Raw genomic sequence first — 22,305 nt, forward strand, 5'->3', positions numbered from 1 at the left:
GAATTATCGAACCCAGGAGAGAGGTGGTGGGTGCTTTGGGAGGAATAGTTGGAGAAAGGGCTGGAGGGAGGCAGCATGCCTGCTCTTGCAGTAATAGGCCTTGGGCTACTGATGGTGATTCTGCCTTCCTCTTGTGGGGTTCTAGGTCAGAATATGTGGCCTTGCAGTTTTTGCAACAACTCAACATAAAAAACGAAAAATCCTCACAATTGGACCAAGAGGCAACATCACAATAAATGGAGAAAAGACTGAAGCTGTCAGGGACTTCATTTTACTTGGATCAACAAATCAAACGCCCATGGAAGCAGCAGTCAAGAAATCAGATGACTGGGCAAACCTGTTGAAAGAAACTCTTTGGTGTGTTGAAGAGCAAAGATGTCATCCTAAAAACTAAGGTAAGCCTGGCCCAAGCCTTGGTCTTTTCAGCAGCCTCATATGTATGTGAAACCTGGACAACGAACAGTAAGACCACAAAGGAATCGACACATTTGAATTGTGGTGTTGGATAAGAATATTGGAAACACCATGGACTGCCAGAAGAACTAATAAAAATCTGTCTTGGAAGACATGCAGCCAGAATGCTCCTTAGAAGCGAGAATGGCCAGACATCACGTGTACTTTGGTCATTCTGTCAGAAGGGAGAAGTGCTGAAGAAGGAAATCATGCTTGGTAAAGTCAGAGAAAAAGGGGAAGACCCTCAACAAGACGGAATAACACAATGGCTTCAATGATTGGCTGAGCAAAGCAATGACTGTGAGAATGGCATAACAATGGGCAGTGTTTCATTCTGTTATACTTAGGGTTGCTAAAAGTCAGAACTGACTTGATGGTACCTAATGACAATAGAATGTTAAGCTGTAAAAGGTTATTTCCTTATTGTTTATTGATCTCAATCCTCCTATAGACACCGTTGTCATGAAGTTAATTCCGAAGCATAGTGACCCTACAGGACAGAAGAAAACTGCTCCATAGGGTTTCCAAGACTGTAAATTTTACAAAAGAAGGCTACTGGCTCTTTTTCCCGTGGAGTGGCTGCTGGGTGTGAACTGCTTACCTTCAGGTTAGTAACCTAGCTCTTAACCAGGGCTCCTCTCTCTGACACATACCAAAAAACCAAGCTCACTGCCATCGAGTTGATTCTGATTCACAGTGACCCTTTTGGGGTTTCTGAAGTGGTAAATCTTTATGGAAGTAGAATGCCCAGTCTTCCTTCCACGGAGTGGCTGGTGGGTTTGAACCACCAACCTTCTGGTTTGCAGTCAAATGCTTTAGGCACTACTCCACCAGAGCTCCTTCAGCTATGCACACAAGGTAGTATTTTACCATTGTTCCAAAAGTGGGTGGGTGTGGGTGTGGGTTACTACTATCTCATTATGAATTACAAATATTCTAATTTAGTTTGAAGCACAGCTCATTAAGCATTTCACAGAATGACAGCTAACATTCATTGAGTGCTCACTATTAGACACTATGCCAATGATGGGGTATTTACTGGTTTATTAATCCTCAATGTCCCCATGCAGCTGTGTTGTCTTATATGCACCATTTTACAGTCAAGGAAAAGAGGGAGAAAGATGACTAAATTGCTTAAGATTAAGCTGTCAATAAATGACAGAGTCAGGATTCTACCCTAGAAAGTGTTTTCCCATTATCTTGGCTCTGAATCATTACGACAATGACTCAAAAATAATTCAACACATAGGATATCTATATTTTATTTGTTTCATCTTACACACAAATTACAAAATGCCTGATAACAAAATGCAATGGTTTTTATGTAAAAGTTGTCAAGGAAAACTAATTCTACTTTGTTTCTTAAAATTTGTATTTTTACAGGTTGAATGATCAGGTAAGTCTAGGCCAAAGGGAATATACTCATGACCAAATAAATATAAGGCTGGCAGACACTATTTCTATATATGTATTTTTATGTGTTCTAGGAATGTCAATATATGTAATAAAGCTAACAAGGGGCAAAGTTATGATAACTTCTTAGCCCCAGCCAACCACCCTTAAGGAGTAGTTGTACCTGTGGGCTTGAGACTATGGTCATAGGAGACATCAAGTTCAACTGGCATACCATACTACACAGAAACATTACATCCTACTTTGGGGAGTATTGCGACTAGCATCTTTAAAGTTTGCAAGCAGCCATCTATATATAGAGATATAACAATGGGTCTCTCCTCATCCAGAGCAAATCAGGAAGACAACCAAAGATGCATGGCAACAATTAGTCCAAGGGACTAGCAGACTATGCAAACCTCAGCCTATATGACCATGAGACCAGAAGAACTAGATGGTGCCCAGCTACCACCATCAACCACTCAGAAAGGGATCAGTGTAGGAGATCCTGGAGAGAGTGGGAGAACAACATGGAACAAAACAAATCATAAAGACAGACCAGGTTTATTGGTCTGATAAAGTCCGGTGAGACCCCTGAGACTATGGCCCCCAGTTAACCTTCAGGTCTGGAACCGAACTCACTTCCATGGCTTCCAGCCAAAGAACAGACAAGCATCAGGTAGATACACTCCTCAGAACAATCAATCATGGGAGAACAGAAGGGCAGTATTTGCACAGGGAGATAATAGCAGGCACAAATGCATAGGAAAGAAAGACACTGGGAAGAGGTTAACTACAGAGAGGAAGTGGGAAGAGAACTGTTACACTGTGGGGAATTATAGTCAATGCCATGAAACAAAACGTCTATGAACTGCTCTATAGAAAATGAATTTGCTCTGTAAACTTTCACCCAAATCACAATTTAAATAACTAAATAAATAAATAAAAATAATCTTATTTTACTAAGGTAAGGACCTTCCCTCAGAGCCAGTGCCCTGAATTTGGACTTTCAGCCTCTTAAACGGGAGCTCTGGTAGTGTAGGGCCTAAGGCACTTGACTGCTAACCAGAAGGCTGGGCAATCTACTTCTGTAGTGATACCACCTCGGAAACCCAAGGAGGGGTCACTATGAGTCGGGTCTGACTTGATGGCATATAACAACAACAAACTATGAGAAAATAAATTTCTGTTTGTTACATCCCCCTCCCCATCATATAAATCATATTTTACTTATTCGATTAGCACTTGTGTACCAGTAAGGATCCCTGGTGGCACAGTGCCTAAGGCATCTGACTGCTAACTAGGTTAGTGGTTCAAACCTACCAGCTGCTCCACAGAAGGAAGATGGGGCAATCTGCTGTAAAGATGTACCCTCTTGGAAACCCAATGGTGGTTTCTATGACTCAGAATTGAATCGATGGCAGTAAATTTCTCAGTTTTATGTACCCACTAGTAAAGGAACTCTGATTAAGGCATTTGGCTGCTAACAAAGACTGGTGGTTCAAACCCACCACCTACTCTGTGGAAGAAAATACTTTGAGGAAGAAAAGATTAGGCAGTCTGTTTCTATAAAGTTTTACAGTTTTGGAAACCTAATAGGGGTTGCTATGAGTTGGAATCTGCTCAGTGGCAATGAGTTTGGTTTGGTTTTGTGTACCAGTAGAAGACAGGGAACAAATGATTTAATGAGAAAAGACTCTACACATTTCTCCATTTTAAAATCTGCATTTACTAAAATTAGTACTGACAGTCCCTGGATCACCTGTGCCTAAGTATATCTTTAAGTTGAATTTGTACTTTAGAATATAGTTAGGTTCAGTTGCATCCAATGTCAAATGTTTGTCTTAATATTAATATATATCTTTCTAGGCATTAAAAAAAAAAAAAAAATTAAACTTCCAGATACACTAAAAACATCTTTAACATAATGAAATAATGATACATGTTTGGAGGGGAGTAGCTAAGCCTAGGAAGCAGGGTGCAAACTGGGCATGGCAGGGTGGGGCATGGCAGAGCAACCTGGGAGGGAGCCTGTGGGGCCAAGGGCCAGGGGCCTCCTAGCCCTCAGCAAGGTGTAGCTGGCCAAAGAGCAGAATGGGAGTGGTAGCAGCAGTGCTTACTATCCCAGGAAAAGACTAGGAGAAGGTAGGTGAAGAGGTGGAAGACAGGCAGAATAAACTTCATGAGGTGCAGAGGCACCAGGCAAGGCAGATGTCCTGGGAAGAAGGGATAGGTGGCTGCTGCATGGGAAAGGCACTCTAAAGGAGATGGTCACAGAGAGTAGAGGAGGTGGAAGGGGTTGGCAGCAAGACATCGCTTCCTCCCAATGAGGATCCAGGGAGCCAGGAGGGAGAGAGAAGGGTGGGGCATTCTTAACCAGGGGACTGCTGGTAAATGATTTTGAATACAGAAAAAGAATAATTCTCAATGTTATTTTCTGGAGAAAATAACTCATTTGAAACCTAAATTACGATCCACATCTACACTAAAGGCAACCTTAGCACAAATTAAAAAAACAAAACAAAACAAAAACACACCTTCTGAAAGTAAAATGATTTAAAGAAGCCCTGATGGTGCAATGGTTAAACACTCAGCTGATAACCAAAGGGCTGGAGATTCAAATCCAGAAGCAGCTCTGTGGGAGAAAAAGACCTGGCAACCTGCTTCTGTCAAGATTTCAGCCTAAAGAAACCCCATGGAGCAGCTGTACTGTTATATATGGTTACTATGAGTCAGTACAGGAGCTCTGGTAGCATAGTGCCTAAGGCACTTACTGCTAACCAGAAGGTTGGCGGTTCAAACCCACCAGCCACTCCGCAGAAGGAAGATGGAGCAATCTACTTCTGTAGTGATACTGCCTCGGAAACCCAAGGTGGGGTCACTATGAGTCAAGTCCGACTCAATGGCACATAACAACAACAACATGAGTCAGTACACACACACAATGGAAGCAGCAAGACTCCCCCATGTTATGCTTTTATGTCACCCATAGACTGGTATAAGGAGCTCTGGTGGCACAGTGGTTAAAGCATTCAACTGGTAACTATAAGGTCAGCAATCTGAACCTACTAGCTGCTCCACAGGAGAAAGACAGGGCAGTCTGTTTCTATAAAGATTTATAGCCTTGGAAACCCACTGGGGCAGTTCTACCCTGTCCTATAGGGTTGTTATTAGCTGGCATCAACCCAATGGCAGTTGGTTTTATAGATTGGTATAAGAAGCCCTGGTGGTACAGTGGTTAAGCACTTGGTTGCTAAGCCAAAGGTCAGCAGTTTGAACCTACCAGCTACTCTTTAGGACAAAGATGTGGCAGCTCTACTCTGCCCTACAGGGTCACTATGAGTTGGAAATCAACTGGATGGCAATGGGTTTAGTTTTTTGGCTTACAGAATGGTACAGTAACTAACATTAAGCAGAAACTCACTAGATTTTCTTAATCTTGCTGGAAGCCATATTATATAAGGAAGACATTTTTGAAACGACAGACCATTTTCAATTTTTCAAATGTTATATAAGGTATAAAATAATATTTCCATTGGTGTGTTTGGTGTGGTACCTAAGGCACTTGACTACTAACCAGAAGGCTGGTGGTTCAAACCTACCAATCACTCCTCAGAAAGATGACTGGGCAATCTACTTCCATAGATACATTGCCTTGGAAACCCAACGAGGGGCTGCTATGAGTTGCAATCGACTTGATGGCAATGAGTTTGGCTTTTTTGATTTTTTATTGTGATTTGGGTCAAAGTTTACAGAGGAAATTCATTTCCCATACAGTTCATACACATTTTGTTTTATGACACTGACTGCAATCCCTACAACGTAACAGCTCTCTTCCCACTTCCTCCCTGTGTCTTTTCCTATGCATTCTTGCTCCAAGCTATCTCCCAGAGCAAATACTGCCTTGTTTTTCTAATTTCCAATGATTGATCATTTTAAGGAATGTATCTACTTAGTATAAATGTTCACCCTATATGCCTGTCTATAGTTTGGCTAGCCTTAGTTGTGTGTTTTTTTTTTTTTTTTTAAACGTGGTTATTACTGAAGAAGGAAGATGGCATCATACAGATAATCCACATGATCAATCCCTCTTCCAACAAAGACTGAATAAAGCAGATACAAGTAATGATGCTGGAATTATGGGCAACTAAGAAGATATAGTATTAGATCCAGTGAAGGCAAAGAAAGAGCAGGTTAAATGGCTGGGAAAAACAAGCAGGCCTGCTCAGGCCCAGCCGTTGGAGACTGAAGAATCATTAGAAATACCAAAGAGGTCGGAGAGGAGGGAAAGTAGAGAACACAACAAAACACCACAGAACCCCCAGGTATTGGGGACTCAGAATAGCCATGCTGGGAGTTTTTCAAAGTGAGCTGGGGCTTTGAGGGGTAGTGAAGATCTTACTGGGAAATGGATTGGGAGAAAGGGAGGAGAAGCACCCTCAGAGTAGGTGGAAACTTAGAGTTAGTGCACAGCAGTTGGCTCGGGTCCAACTCCTGAAACCCTTTCTGGTTTAAATTGGTTCTGTGGACTGGGATTTTGCAGCCTGTTGGTCTACCCAGAAAGGGGTAGCCCGTTTTCCTTTGGGGCTACTCCCAGATTTGAATGAGATTTTGACTGACAGTTGGGCGTCATCTTCAGCAGAGGGCCCCAAAAGGACCGAAGCTGGCCTGCCTGTGCCTGCATTGCTAACTTAAATTATCTCGCCCCAAACGTGGAAAACTCCTCTGCCTTTCTATTCTGGGGTTCGCTTCTGCCCCCGTTTCTCTCTTGCCTTGTCCAACAGAAGGAACATATTAAATCTCCACTAGGCAACTGTAGCTACTACACTGAACATCTCACCCAACAGATTGGTAATAACACCAATAGCTTCTGTGCCATAGGATTAACAACAGACGGTGGACAACACCTGTTTGTCCTAACTCCAAATCCTCTTGACAATGAACAGAGATCTGCATTCACATCTCCACCAGTGATTTCACCAACAGAGAGAGCTAGAGAGTGAGTTGGTACAGCTGAGTTAGTAACCTAAGAAGTATACCTGTCACACACTCCCAGATATAGTAAAATATAAAAGCGGAGTGAAACAAATCAATACACAGCTAACAAAGAAAACAACTTCAAAATGTCTATGAACAACAGACAACCTCAGATCAAACAAACAAACAACAACAAAAAAAAAACAGGACAAGATAACAAAAACAAAAATCTAAAGTAAAGAATTATGTATCTTATAGCAAGAACAAGCAATAGAACTATCTGAGAAGGAATTCAGAAGGTACATATACATAGGACCCTCCAAGAGCTCAAGGAAACCATAAACAAGAAACAACGAGAAGACTGACAGTACCCTGAAAGAATTCAGGAAACTCATTCAAGAACAAACTAACAAGATAAATACACAATTAGAACTTATAGAAAAACAGCAATTAGAAATCCAGAAGATGGAAACTAAAATTATGGAGATAGGTTACACAGTGGAAGGACAAAAGAGTAGACTAGAACTGGCTGAAGAATGCACTTCCCAGGTGAAGACAAATCCCTTGACACCAGGCTGTATGGAAAAAAATGAGAACAAAGATTCAAAAGAAATGAAGAGATCCTAAGAGTTATAGGGGATGACATGTAAAGAAACAACATATACCTGATTGGTATACCAGAACAAGAGGTGGAAAAAAAAAAAAAAAAAAATCAAAACAAAAAAACCCACCACTGAGAAAATGGTCAAAGACTTGCTAACAGAAAATCTCCCACATATCATGAAGCTCAATGAACCCCATACAGGATAAATTGCAAGACAAAGTCACCAAGGCCTATCATAATCAAACTTTCCAAAACCAAAGACGAAGAATCTTGGGAGCAGCTCAGAAAAAATGAAATGTGACCTACAGTGGACAACGAATTAAGACCTTTAAGCTCTGATTTCTCAGCAGAATACATGCAGGCAAGAAAGCAGTGGGATGGCATATATAAAATCTTGAAGGAAAAGAACTGCCAACCAAGAATTATATATCCAGTCAAACTGTCCCTCAAATATGAGGGTGAAATCAAGACATTCTCAAACAGAAATAAGAGAATTTGTGAAAACCAGACTAATCCTACAAGAAATGCTAAACTAAAGGGAATCCTTCCAACAGAGAATAACAAATTAAAATCAAGACACTTGACACCACCACCTAGAAACCAAACCAGAAAAAGATTCTCAAAATAAGCTCCTAAGAAATGTACACAGAAAAATAAGGGAGTCAGTTCTGCAGATGACTCCAGCAACAGAGCAAATAAGAAGCAATAAAAGTTCTAGTTACAAAACTTCCAAATGGAGGGGAAGACAGGACAATATAGAACAGACTCTTCCAAGTTTAGGGAGATAAGAATTTACTTCAGGGTAACCACAAAAAGAATTATCAATCCTTCTAAGCAAACTCAGAAAAAAGAAAAACACTAGGGCTTAGTAAGTACAAAACCAACAATAATGAAGAGAAAAAACACTTGATAACAAAATGAACTCAAAAACAAAAAAATAGTTGGAACAAGGAATTCACCAACAACACAACAAAATCACAGAAATAAATTTATTATCTATCACTAAATTACACTCAATGTGAATGGTCTAAATGTACCAGTCAAGAGAAAGAGAGTGGCAGATTGGATAAGAAAAGATGACCCATCGATATGCTGCCTGTAAGAGACCCACCTTAGACACAAAGATAAAAATAAATTAAAAATTAAGGAGTGGGGAAAAAAAAAATGTATCAAGTTAACGGACCAAAAAAGAGTGGCAATATTAATTTCCAATAAAATAGACTTCACGATGAAAAACAGCATAAGGGACAAAGAAGTACACTACACGATGCTAAAAGCATCAAATGACCAAGAGGACATTACCATAATAACTACCTATGCACAAAATTAAAGAGCTCCAAAATACATAAAGCAAATATTAACTGAATTGAAAGGAAAAACAGACAACTCTATAATAGCAGTAGGAGACTTTAACACACCACTTTCGGGGGGAAAGTACAACTAGGAAAAAACTCAAAACACAAAAGAAGTCAACAACACAATCAACCAACTTGACCTCATAGACATATACTGAGCACTCCACCCAAAAAAAGCACAACACAGTCTTCTCTAGTGCACATGGTTAAGTCTTCAGAATAGACCATACCCTAGGACACAAAAGAAGCCTCAAACAAATTAAAGAATTTTGAAATACTACAAAGCATCTTCTTGGACCACGATGCTACAAAATAGAAATCAGTAATAGGAAGACCAAGGGGGAAAAAAAATCAAATCTGTGGAAACTGAATATACATTGCTCAAAACCTACTGGGTAACAGAAGAAATTAAAAAAAAAAAAAAAAAAAAAAAATCCTAGAAAAAATGAGAATGAAGATACAACTTACTAAGACCTTTGGGACACAGTGGAAGCAGTACCCAAGAGATTAATTTATAGCGATAAATGAACACATTAAAAAGAGGAAAAAAGTCAAAACCAACACTTTAACTCAACAAACCAATTAGAGAAAGAGCAACAAAAGAAATGTACAGTATCCAGAAGTAAGGAAATAATAAAGATGAGAGCAGAAATAAACGAAGCAGAAACAAAAAAGAGAAAATCAACAAAACAAGCAGCTGGTTCTTTGAAAAGATGAAAATCAATAAACCACTGGCAAATTTAACAAAGGAAAGAAAGATGCAAATAACATGAATAATAAATGAAAAGGGTGACATCATAACAGAATTGAAATAAAAAAAGATATTAATAGAATATTATGAAGAACAGTACTCCAACAGATTTGAAAACCTGGAAGAGATGGACAAATTTTTAGAAGCACAAGACCTACCTGAACTATCCCAGTCAGAGATAGAATACTTGAATGGACCCATAACAGAACAAGAAATTGAGGTCATAAAAAAACTCCCACAAAAAAAAGTCCTGGCCCAGATGGCTTCACTGGAGAATTCAACCATTCAGGGAAGAGTTGACACCTATACTACTCAAACTATTTCAGAACTTAGAAAAAGATGGAATATTCCAAAATTCATTCTATGAAGCAAGCATAACACTGATACCAAAACCAGGGAAAGACACACTAAAAAGGAAAACTGTAGACCTATACTCGTCATGAATATAGATGTAAAAATCTTCAACAAAATCCTAGCCAAAAGAAACAAACAACACATCAAAAAAATAATATAGCACGACCAAGTAGGATTCATACCAGGTATGCAAGGATGGGTCAACATCAGAAAAAAAAAAAATCAATGTAATCCACCACATAAACAAAACAAAAAAAACTCATAAGATCCTATCAATTGGGACTGAAAAGGCATTCGATAAAATCCAACATTCATTCCTGTTCAAAACTCTCAGCAAAACAGGGACAGAAAAGAAAATCCTCAACATAATAAAGGACATATACACAAAACCCACAGTGAACATTGTTAATGGAGAAAGATTCGAAGCAGTCCCCTTGCGAATGGGAACCAGACAAGGATGACCCCCATCACCACTTCTATTCAACACTGTATTGGATGTCCTAGCTAGAGCAATACGGTCAGAAAGAAAGAAAAGGCATCTAAACTGGCAAAGAAGAAGTAAACCTATCTCTATTCACAGGTGACACGATCCTGTAATAGAAAACCCAAGAGATTCAGCAAAAGAATTATTAGAACTAATAGAAAGGTTCAGCAAAGTTGCAGGATACAAGGTCAACATACAAAAATCAGTTGGATTCCTCTACATCAACAAAGAGGCCTCTGAAAAGGAAATAAGGAAAATAATACCATTTACAATAGCTACTAAAAAGATAAAATACTTAGGAATAAATCTTACCAGGGACCTGAAAGACCTATACAAAGAAACCTACAAAACACTACTATAAGAAACTACAAAGGATCTACATAGATGGAAGAACATGTCTTGTTCATGGATAGAAAGACTGCCTATTGTGGAAATGTCAATACCATCCAAAGCAATCTACACATTCACTGCAATCCTGATCCAGATTCTATCAACATTTTCAGGGACATGAAAAAATCAATCACTAATTTCATATAGAAAGGAAAGAGACCTCGGATAAGCAAAGCACTGCTGAAGAAGAAAAACAAAGTAGAAGGTATCACACTCCTGGACCTCAAAACCTACTGCACAATCACAGTAGTCAAAACAGCATGATACTGGTACAGTGACAGAGAGGTAGAACAATGGAACAGAAGCAAAAATTCAGAAATAGACTCATCCATCTATGAACAGCTGATCTTTGACCAAGGACCAAAACCCAGTAAGTGGGGGAGAGATAGCCCCTTTAACAAATGGTGCTGGCAAAACTGGATATCCACTTGTAGAAAATGAAACAAGACCCACACCTCACCCCACACACAAAAACAAACTCAAGTTGGATCAGACTTAAACATAAAACCCAAAACTATAAAGCTCTTCAAAGATAAAATAGGGGTAAATCTAAGGGCCCTCATTTATGGCATAAATAGACCATCAAGCATAACACAAAATGTACAGGCAGCAGAAGAGAAACTAGATGACTGGAACCTTTTAAAAATTTAATTCTTATGTGCATTTAAAGACTTCTCCAAAAGGGTAAAAAGAGAACTACAGATTGGGAAAAATATTTGCCTATGACATATCTAACAAGGGACTCAACTCCAAAATTTATAGAATACTTCAACACCTCAATACCCTAAACACAAACAACCCAATTCAAAAATGGGCAAAGGACATGAACACACACTTCACTAAAGAAGATACACAGGTGGCCAACAAACACATGAGGGAATGGTCACGATCATTAGACTTTAGAGAGGGATGCGAATCAAAACAACAATGAGATATCATCTCACCCCAGCAATAATAGCAAAGTTCAGCAAGACAGAAAAAATAACAAATGCTGCAAGCCTGTAGAGATATTGGAACTTTCATACACTGCTGGTGGGACTGCAAAATTGGTATAACCATTGTGGAAAATGGCATGGTGTTTCCTTAAAAAACTGAAAACAGAAATACCATTCAATCCAACAATTACATTACTAGGAATATATCCTAAAGAGGTGAAAGACAACACAAACAGACATATGCACACCCATGTTCACTGCAGCAAAGAGATGGAAACAACCTAAATGCCCACCAACAGATGACTGGATAACCAAACTATGGTGCATTCACACAATGGAATACTATGCAACAATAAAAAATAATGAAGAAAACATGAATCATCTTGCAACATGGATGAATTTAGAGGACATCATGCTGAGCGAAATAAGTCAATTATAGAAGGACAAATACTGTATGAGCCCACTACTGTAAAAAGTCAAGTAAAGGTTTATTCAGAGAAGGAACCTCACTTTGTTGGTTACTGGAGATGGAAGGGAAGCAGAGGGAAAATCTCAGACTACTGGGGGTCACATGTTGGTTTGAGTGATGGGAGGAGTGGTATGGAGTCTGTGACCAGCATGATGACATTGGGGAAAGGAAAGATACTGAAACATACACAAAAGATACAGACAACAGAGGCAAATACTATTACATGCACAACACTGTAATATCACTAGCATCAAACACCAGGCATAGACAGGTGAGAATATCATGTGGGGGTAGGGAAACAGGAATAGACCCTAAACGAGAAAAAATTTGGCTGAAGATAATCTTACATATGCACTTGGGCTATAAAATTAGCCACAAACATTACAGAAGCAACAAAGGCAAGTTTGGAGTAACTTCTCATACACAACCAAATACACTGTGAGAGAGAATCACTGGGCCTGTGGACTTGGGACCATGATCTCGGGATACATCATGCTCAATCGGCACACATAGGATATACAACCTACTTTGGTGAGTAGCAACTGGGGTCTTAAAAGCTTTCAAGCAGCCATCTAAGATACAATTATTGGTTTCCTCTCATCTGGATCAGAGTGAAGAAAATCAAAATAATCAGGAAACAATTAGTCCAAAGATAAGATGGATCAAGAGGATCTCAGCCTCCATGACAGGAGACCAGAATTAGATGGTAACCTGCTACCAATGCCAACCATTCAGAAAGGAATCAAATCTGGAGATCCTGGATAGAGTGGGAGGAAAAATGTGGAATAAAACACAAAAATGACCAGAATTACTGGTCAGAAAAAGACTGGTGGAACTCCTGAGACTATGGCCCTGGGTTACCCTTTGGGCCTAGAAATGGACTCACTTACATGGATTGGCTCTCAGCCCAACAGCAGAAAGACCTACATGCAGAACACCTACCCCAGGTCAATGTACCCACCTATACATACCCCAGGGAGATGCACCTCTTGGATCAGTCATGAGACACCAGAGTGGTAGCACTCACATGTAGGGAAAGCTAGACAGACAGAAATGCATAGATAAAAAGGGCGCAGAGGGGGTGGTCACAAGGAGGAGAGTTTTTTTTATGGTTGGGGACAGTAATCTGGGCCATGAAATCAGATGTGCATGAACTGTTGAATGCAAAACAAGTTTGTTTTGTAAATTTGCACCCAAAGCACAGTAACAAACAAACAAACGTGGTATTACTAAGTTTTGCTGTTTGGTTCACAAAATCTAGAACTTCTACTATAAGAGATTCGTGTAAATGTTACTTATTAGCCTGGTGGAACCACTGAGACTATGGCCCCGAGCTGCCCTTCAGGTATGGAATTGAACCCACACCTGTGGTTTCCAGCCAAACAATGTACAGGCATGTGAGTTAAATGTTTACCTCAAGTAGACACACGCCCTGGAGAGAAAAATCATGTGAGAAGGAAGGGCGGCTTATGCACAGGGAGACAGCTCAGGGCACAGGAGAGTATGGAGGGATGGTCACTGGGAAGAGGTAACTATGGGGAGGAAGTGGAAGGGGAGCTGTTGCATTGTGGTAAACTGTGGTCGATGACATAAGACAAAGTATATATGAACTGCTGTATGGAAAGTGAATTTGCTCTGTAAATCTTCACCCAAATCACAATAAATAAAAAATTAAAAAAAAAAAAAGTTACTTATTACCTTTCCCTCTTGTGGTAGAGTTAAGGTTATGTGTCAACTTGGCTGGGCCTCATTTTGAGTGGCTGGGCAGCTGATGTAGTTATTCCCCATGATGAGACTGGAAATCAACTCCATGATGAACTCTATTGTGAGCAGCTGAGTAGCTGCCTTAGGAATGTGGTCTGCTTCCAGTATATAAGAAGCTTTGAGAAAGGTCTCCAGCTTTTTGGCACATCTGGATCCTACATCTAGCCAAATCTTCATCTCAGTGGCCTGCCATAGTATCTGCCAATCTCGAGACTGTTTCTGGACTTGAACTAGTGGCTTGCTGTGTTGCTTGATAATTTGGGGACTGTGCCATCTTACTTGTCTACCTTGGGTTTGTCAGCTTTAGCAGCCAGCAGCTGTCTGAGTTAAGAGAAGCCTGCAGCTTCAGTGGGCCAGGAGTAAAAGGCAGACCTGAAGCCCAAAGTCAAATGGTTTTTACCCAGCTCCTAGAGAGGGCACTTTGAATTTGCATTTCTAGCCTCCTAGACTATTAAGAATAAATCCGTTTGTTGAAGCCATCCACTTGAGGTATTTTCTGTTACAGCAACATAGAGAACCAAAACACCTCCCTTGTTCAAATAGATGAGTGCTAACAAGCAGTAATATGAACAATTAAAAACACCAAGCAAATCCACTGCCATGGAGTCAATTCTGACTCATAGCTACCCCCTAGGGCTGAGCAGAACCCATAGTTTTTTGAAGGCAGTAAATCTTTTCAAAAGTAGACTGCTGCCTCATCTTTCTCTCGCAGAGAGGCTGGTGGTTTCAAATTGCCAACCTTTCAGTCAGCAATCAAATGCCTTCCTTAATTACTATGCCACCAGAACTTCCTTTAATACTAACAATTAGAGAGAAATTCACATCAAGAATGTTTGCTGAGTTAAACACTTAAAAAGAATGGGAGCAACTTTATTGATCCAATAAACCAAAAAGATTCCCTCAGAATTTCCCAATCAGTTAAACAGATGTACAATTAGAATACCTTTCAATGGGCATTAGATAAAACATCCTTCTTATACTATGTAACCAAAACGTAATCATCAGTTTGATTATTTCTCTGTTATTCATAAGGTTTTCCCTGGCCAATTCTTTGGGCTCAAGTATAGAAAGGATGTGCTGCCGCAGGACCTCGTGGTGTTTCATTCTGGCTGGAAATGACTCAAGTTTGACTGTTGCACAAATCTGTAAGATTTCATATGGGGGATAGGTGGGAGAAATTACCATAGCCACGTGAAGCACATTTTGGGATAGAAAAGTCTCTACGAAGTAATACATTTGAGATTAAGCTAAAAACCTTTATTTTCCAAAATTCAAAACACATTAAGAAGTTAATTAATGTTTGTGATTTTTCTTTCTCTTCCTCAGGTCAAATGAACAGATATCAAGATACATAGGCAAACAAAAGTGTTACACCCATTTCTCACTTACAGACAGGGTCAGGGTCCAAAGACCAAGTTGTTATGCAAATATGGAGGATGACTACGTTAGATCACAAAATGGAGCAAGACTATATCATTACGTAACTGTCAAACTGCTGAGAATCATGGCCCAACCAAGTTGACATACACATCACCTTAAACATCATAGGGAGCGTAATTCTTGCTGCAAACCTTAGCTTTGGTTACTGTCAGATGTTGTTAATGCACAAAATAGTCAAGACAGTAGATTTTTTACTGTTGTTGCAAAAGTGAAATGTCTGACAATGAGATAGTCTGTAAGTGAGGATTATGTACAGTCAGACAGTAAACTAAGCATTATCAGGTTCAAAGTTCTTGCCACTTCAATTTTCAGTCAGAAGCCTCTGCTCCTAGTTTTATAAATATGTGAATACTGCCATTCTTGAAAGCAAAAACCCCAATTAAGACTTACATGAAGAATGTTACAGTTTTATATAAAACCATCATGTTTCAAAGGAACCTTACTGGCTAGGAAATTATTTCCATTATATAAAGATTAAAACACTAGAGGAGATGGAATATCTTATTTTCCTAAAGATATTCACGAGGACTAAATTGTTTTACCTCAAAGATATATCAACAGGCAGTTCCAAACTTACAAAGGCTAATTTGGATGTGGTGGGGTTCTACCCCCACCAACGAATAAAATCTTTGTTTTTTAAGTGTGGAATACATGCAAATGTTAAGGTTTATGAAATTTTCTCAGAGAAAGAAAACTACTATTTAGGTATAATTAAAGTGATAAAGAAAAGCACACAAAACCTTCCATTTCTGCTGCTTTATAAGGTTTCTCAGGTAAGCTGATTTACTTGCATGAAACCACCCACTAGCTCTACTTATTTCAAAAAGAAACTTTCACACAAAAAGTTAAAATTCCTAAACAAACCTATGTTCCACTTGCTATATATAGCTACATAATTAAAGGGAAGAAAATTAAGTCTCTCATTTGTTTCTGAAGTATACTAAATAGTAAAGAGAATCAAGTGAATATATAAAGGATTCACTCACTGCCGTTGAGTCGGATCTGACTCAGTGACCCCTCCTTCAGTTTTCCAGGCAGTATCACTACTGAAGTAGATTGCCCAACCTTCCTTCCGAGGTACTAGCCTTCTGGTTACCAAACGCCTTAGGCACTACGCATAAATAATAACACAACCACCAACAACCAGGTGAACATTACCATTAAAATTTAAACATTTGTGCGACTCACTGGTTTCTATTTTGGACTAGAGAAACAATGATCTATGAAATACTATCAATTAAATTGTTGTTGTTGTTGTTGTTGTTTGCCGTTGAGTCGGCCCCGACTCATAGCGACCCCTCCTTGGGTTTCCGAGGCAGTATCACTACGGAAGTAGGATTGCCCAACCTTCCTTCCGAGTAGTGGCTGGTTCATTTAATTAGGTAGTATTATAAAATCAATAATGCTTACTATGCTCAAGACAGATCAAGTGTCCAAACTTGTTAGATATGCCTGTTCTAAGGAGTTCTGGTAGTACAGTTGGTAAGGCATTGGGATGCTAAGCACAAGGTCAATGATCCAAACCTACCAGCTGCTTCTCAGAAGTTAGATGAGGCAATCTACTTCTACAAAAATTTACAGCCTTAGAAACCCAGCGGGGGTATCTATGGGTTGGAATTAAACTCTCAAAGAAAGGTTAACTAGAGATGCTACACAGCAGACAGTGAATTTCTTAGTAACCATAATATGCAAATTAGAAAATCACATCCTTCTATTTCTATCAAGGATTCCCTGGTGCTACAGTGGTTAAAGCACTCAGGTGCTAATCAAAAAGGCTATGGTTCGAACCTACCAGCTGCTTTGTGGAACAAAGATGTAATTTCTACTCTGTTCTATAGGGTTGCTATGAGTAAGGAATCAACTCAAGGATCTGCGTTTTCCATTTTTTGTAAGACATCAAACATGAAAATCTATTTATTAAAACCAAGGAAGTAGGGTGTAAGAGTTCAGTCTTGCCAGTGGCGCCAAATAACAAACTGGGGGGTGGGTGGGGTGTAACCACCTTTTGCACAGACATTTTTTTCAACTCACCAGTGTTCTGGAACTCATTTTCTTATGAGCCGGGGCAGGGTGGATCACCATTCCAAAAGTATAAGTGAGGCAAAGAACAGAAAAGGACACCAATTCTCAACTATAACCCACTCTTAATTAGCAAGTGGTTTAATTACCAACTTTTACAGTGTATTAAACAATGTATGTGCTTGATATTTTGTCAAGAGCCCTGTGAGAGCTAAAGAGTGAGAGAGCATGCTATGGAACATACACAGCATAAAACAAACTAATATAATGTGCATTGAAGGTATGAGGTAAATGTGAGAACAGTTAAGTCCAGCCAGAGGTCCACCTAATAGTTCCCTAAGAAAAATACTAGTTTTTTAAGAAACTAGGCAAATATCTAAATCCATAGCTTTGTTACTTCTAGCCAAGGAACAGATTAAAAGTAGGTCACCAGTGCATAAGCAGGAGCTCTGGTGGCACAGTGCCTAAGGCATCCGACTGCTAACCAGAAAGCTGGTGGTTCAAACCCACCAGCCACTCCTTGGAAGGAAGGTTGAGCAATCTACTTCCATAGTGATACTGCCTCAGAAACCCAAGGAGAGGTCACTGGAGTCAGTGAGTGCATAAGCAGCTTACTTACTGCATATAACCTAAACATTTATTCCTATTCTTTAGGGAATAAAACATTCCAAGGTGAAACAAAAAATTAAGCACAAAACTATTTAGAAAAACAAAACACACATTCTATAATACAAATGATTAAACTTCCTAGAGGTTCTCATGATCTGTTTCTCCGGCCTTGAAGAAAACAATAGCTCCTATTCTATTTCTCTCCTGGTCCTATGAGAGCTGCCATCAGTTTCCCATATGAAACAAAAAAAATATCCCTAACTACCCCAAGAATAGAGTGTTACCTAGAATTATTTTCCTTACCAGTTAGACTTTGTATGCAAAAGAGGAAACCTGCATGTCCAATCATCTTTTAAAATGATTAAACAGTAAATATCTAGTCACAAGGGCAGATTGTTAAATACTCAAAAACACAGATTATTCAAAGGAGTAAAATTATTAAATGAGGACTGTGTACTGGTAATGTCTAGGTATTTTCAGGTTCTTGGATAAAATATATTTTATTCTTTCCAATAATCATTACAAATAAAAATTCTGATGTTTTGAAACAAGAACCCCCCCCAAATCAATCTTATCTGTAGTATTACCTTTAGAAGTCTGTGGATAAATTTATTTTCTTATATTAGAAAACCAATACCTCCAAATGCAGCTTATTATCTACTAGAACAAAGGAGGCAATATTTTTTAAAATGTTAAAGTTTAAGTAATTCAGTTGACCAACATGCTAAGTTATATAGATGCAAACTACACACACATGCTCTCCCTCTCGTCTTAACAGACTTCAAGTACCTACTGTTTGGTCTAACAAAGCAGACTCAAAAAATCTACAAATCATCAATTTAACATTTACTTCCTACTATCAACTTTGGAAGCTCTGGTGGCAAAGTGCCTAAGGCATTTGACTGCTAACCAGAAGGGGCTGGTGGTTCAAACCTGCCAGCCACTCCTCAGAAGGAAGGTTGGGCATTCTACTTTCGTAGTGATACTGCTTCGGACCCAAGGAGGGTTGCTATGAGTCGGGTCTGACTCCATGGCAGTGGTTGTGTTTGTTTTACTGTCAACTTTAGAGTGTGAGCTCTGGTGTTATGTGTGGTAGTTAGGACATCTGACTGCTAACCAAAAGGTTGGCGGTTCGAATCCACCAGCCACTCTGTGGAAGAAAGACTAGGCAGTCTTGGCGATTGATAGCCTTGGAAACGCAGCAGGGTCCCTATGAATTGGAATGGAACTCAATGGCTATGAGTTTTTTTTTGGTTTGTCAACCTTATTAATCGTTACATGTCATATATGTAAGCAAAAACAGATCGGAAAACCTATACAAGTACCCCAAAACAAAACAAATAAGCATCTTTATTTAACTTGACTGGTCTGTTTTTTAAAAAAAAGGGGGGGGGGGCCTCTGGTGGCATTTCCACCAACCACTCTGCAAAAGAAGACTGGGCAATCTACTTCCGTAAAGTTTTACCACCTTGTCGCTATGAGTCGGAATCCACTTGATGGCAGTTGAGGTTTTTTTTGGTGGTTTGTAAAAAATAGGAATATTTTCTAGTTATAGATTTTTCCGGGATAGCTCATGGTTGAAATAGCCTTCTCTCCTACCTGTAAAAAAAATAAGATGCTCTTTATTTTAACCCTAAAGAATTAGGCAGTAAGCCTTCATTCGGTATTTACATATAAGAAACTGGAAATGTGTGTGAGACTAATCTTATTAACTGACCAGTTTTTTCAGCATGAGTCAAGTTACATTAAAAAAAAAAATGCACTGAGGGAAGATATCCAAGTGTTCTACGTTGTCATTCAAAATACATGTTTAATTCAGCAAATGTAAATTACTGCGTTGGAAACCCAAGGAGGGGTCGCTATGAGTCAGTCCGACTCAAGGGCACATAACAACAACACTTCACCTGTGAGCTCTGGTAGCACAGTACCTAAGGCACTTGACTGTAACCAGAAGGGCGGTTCAAACCCACCAGACACTGCTCGGAAGAAAGGTTGGGCAAACTATTTCCTTAGTGATACTGCCTCGGAAACCCAAGGAGGGGTCGCTATGAGTTGGGTCCGACTCAATGGCAAACAACAATACTTTACCACATAAGTCATTAAGTAAATCATTGACTAATTTTACTGATTCTTTGAACTAGAAGAATTCCTGAGCTATCACAAGAAATCATCTTTAAAAAAACCTTTTTAATGCCCTATGGGTTCAGGAGACAAAGCTGGACAAGACTCAGGTGACTGAGAGAGCTGAGCCTCAAAAGCACAAAGTCAGGGGTAGCCTTGGAAGTTACTCTGGACCTCAAAAAACTGGATTTCCTCACCTGTAAAACGAAGATCAAACTATCTCATATATGAATAACAACAGCTTTTCTCTGCTTTAACAGGCTCGCTAGTGTGCTTTACAAGAACCCTGACGGGCAGTTAAGGGAAATGCAGTGCCCCATTTTACAGCTAGAGATTTTGTAGAACTGTTGGAAACATCAACGCGTAAACACTGTACATGAAAATACGGCAAAATCTGCAAACTATCAATACTACTGTAACATATCAGCACAAATCTCCAAATTCCTCGTTGTTCTAGAAGATTGTACTTAAAATATGAAAATCGCAATAGCTGAGTGATTAAACAAACTATTTGCAAGAATAAAAGGTTTTTAAAAGGCTGAAAATAAAAGGGAGCAAATGAAAATAAATGGGCTTTCTCAAAACTTGTTAATGTTTTTAAGAAAAGGACCTACATATACGATCATTAAAAATTCTCTAAAGTCACCAAAATAATGATAGTGGTTGGCTCCGTATGGCAGGAATACGGGTGATTTTTATCTTTTTTATTTGCGTTTTCTAAAATAAACATCAACTAGCTGTTATTCAAATTTAAAATAAGCCAAATTATAACTAGCTGGTAACAAGCACGTGCGTTTAAAAGCTCCAATTGCAACAACCAGTGACAACTCCCAGGAATCCACGAGGATTTCAAGGACACAAGCAGGAAGCCCGGAACTCAATAAAAACGGTGGTAACTACCCCCTACACAACGAGACAGCCACGACTTCTCAACCAGGTCTTCTGAGGAAGCTGGAAGAGAGATTTAGTAGTTCTAGCCTTATTTAGCTAAACCCAGATCAAAAATTCCCTCTCGCACCTTCCAGATATCTAGAGAAAATAAGAGGAAAGGGCGGCGGGGAGGCAGGCATTCATCACGCAAATGTGGGGGATGGGGAGGACGCCTCGAAACCAGAGTTGAAAGGGTCCCTCCGCCCTCATTCCGTAATAGGCACAGGCAAGGAGCGATAAAGGTTTGGAACCCAGCCGCTTAGTCGAGGTTCCCAGTCGGGTCCCCGGGGTGCTTTGCTCTCCCAACCCGGCAAGCCCAAGTCCCCATCTTACAGGGTTTCTTGGCATCCTTGATCTTCATGGCGTTGGCTTGAGGGGCGAGGAGCAGCCTCGGGTACGGTGCAAGGTATGCAGTGGTGGCCAGTCCGGAGGTGGCCGGGCTGCGCGTTCAGGCCCGGCCGGTTCCTCCCCTCAGGCCTGGCAGGGCGGGCCTGGGCGGGGCGGCAGCGCCTCAGGCGACGTGCGGCCCAGGGGTGCCCCCCCGACCCCGCCAGGGGCGGCCGGGACCGAGCGAGCTGGGGAAGGCCGCCGGCCTTGCTACTCCGGGGCCCCCCGCAGCTGCTCCAAACAAAAGGCCCCGGTGCCCCGAGCCGCCGCCGCCGCTGCCGCACTGAGAAGTAGCCCGCCCAGGCCCAGCGCCCACGTGACGGGAGCCCCTCGCTCTACTCTCCTGCGGCTGCTGGGGATCGTAGTTCTCCGAGTCGTGAGGCCCCGTTCTCTGGCTGCAGCTGCACAGCTGGACTACAAAACCCAGGATGCATCGCTGTTCTTCCTAAGTGGCCCCTCCATTTCCGGAGATAGCCTCAGAGTGGTCCCAGAGAGAAGTGGGCGGGGCCTTAATCACGCCAGCGAGATGGCGACCAGTGGCGGTTGAGGTGGGCGGGCTGGGGAAACTGAGCTCAGACCTCGCCTGGTGGCCCAAAGAGAAAGAGAAGGGAACTATTTGCAGGTACTGTGATGGCTGCTCTCTCAGTCGCAGACTTCCTCCTGTGGTAGAAAGTCTGGTTACTGTACCATGGGAGCGTTAAATTCAGGACTTTAGAGCCTCCCTTTTGCAGAGACTATTAAGTACATATGTCAATTAAAGATTCACTAAGAACCATGTTGTAAGAAGGGACCATTCCATGGAGAAGGATGTCATGCTTGGTAGGGTGGAGGGTCGTCGAAAGAGGGGGAGGCCTTCAACGAGATGGATTGA

Source organism: Orycteropus afer, unplaced genomic scaffold, assembly GCF_000298275.1.
Source record: "Orycteropus afer afer isolate SDZICR_OR568_19922 unplaced genomic scaffold, OryAfe1.0 scaffold00062, whole genome shotgun sequence".
Classification (NCBI taxonomy): Eukaryota; Metazoa; Chordata; class Mammalia; order Tubulidentata; family Orycteropodidae; genus Orycteropus; species Orycteropus afer.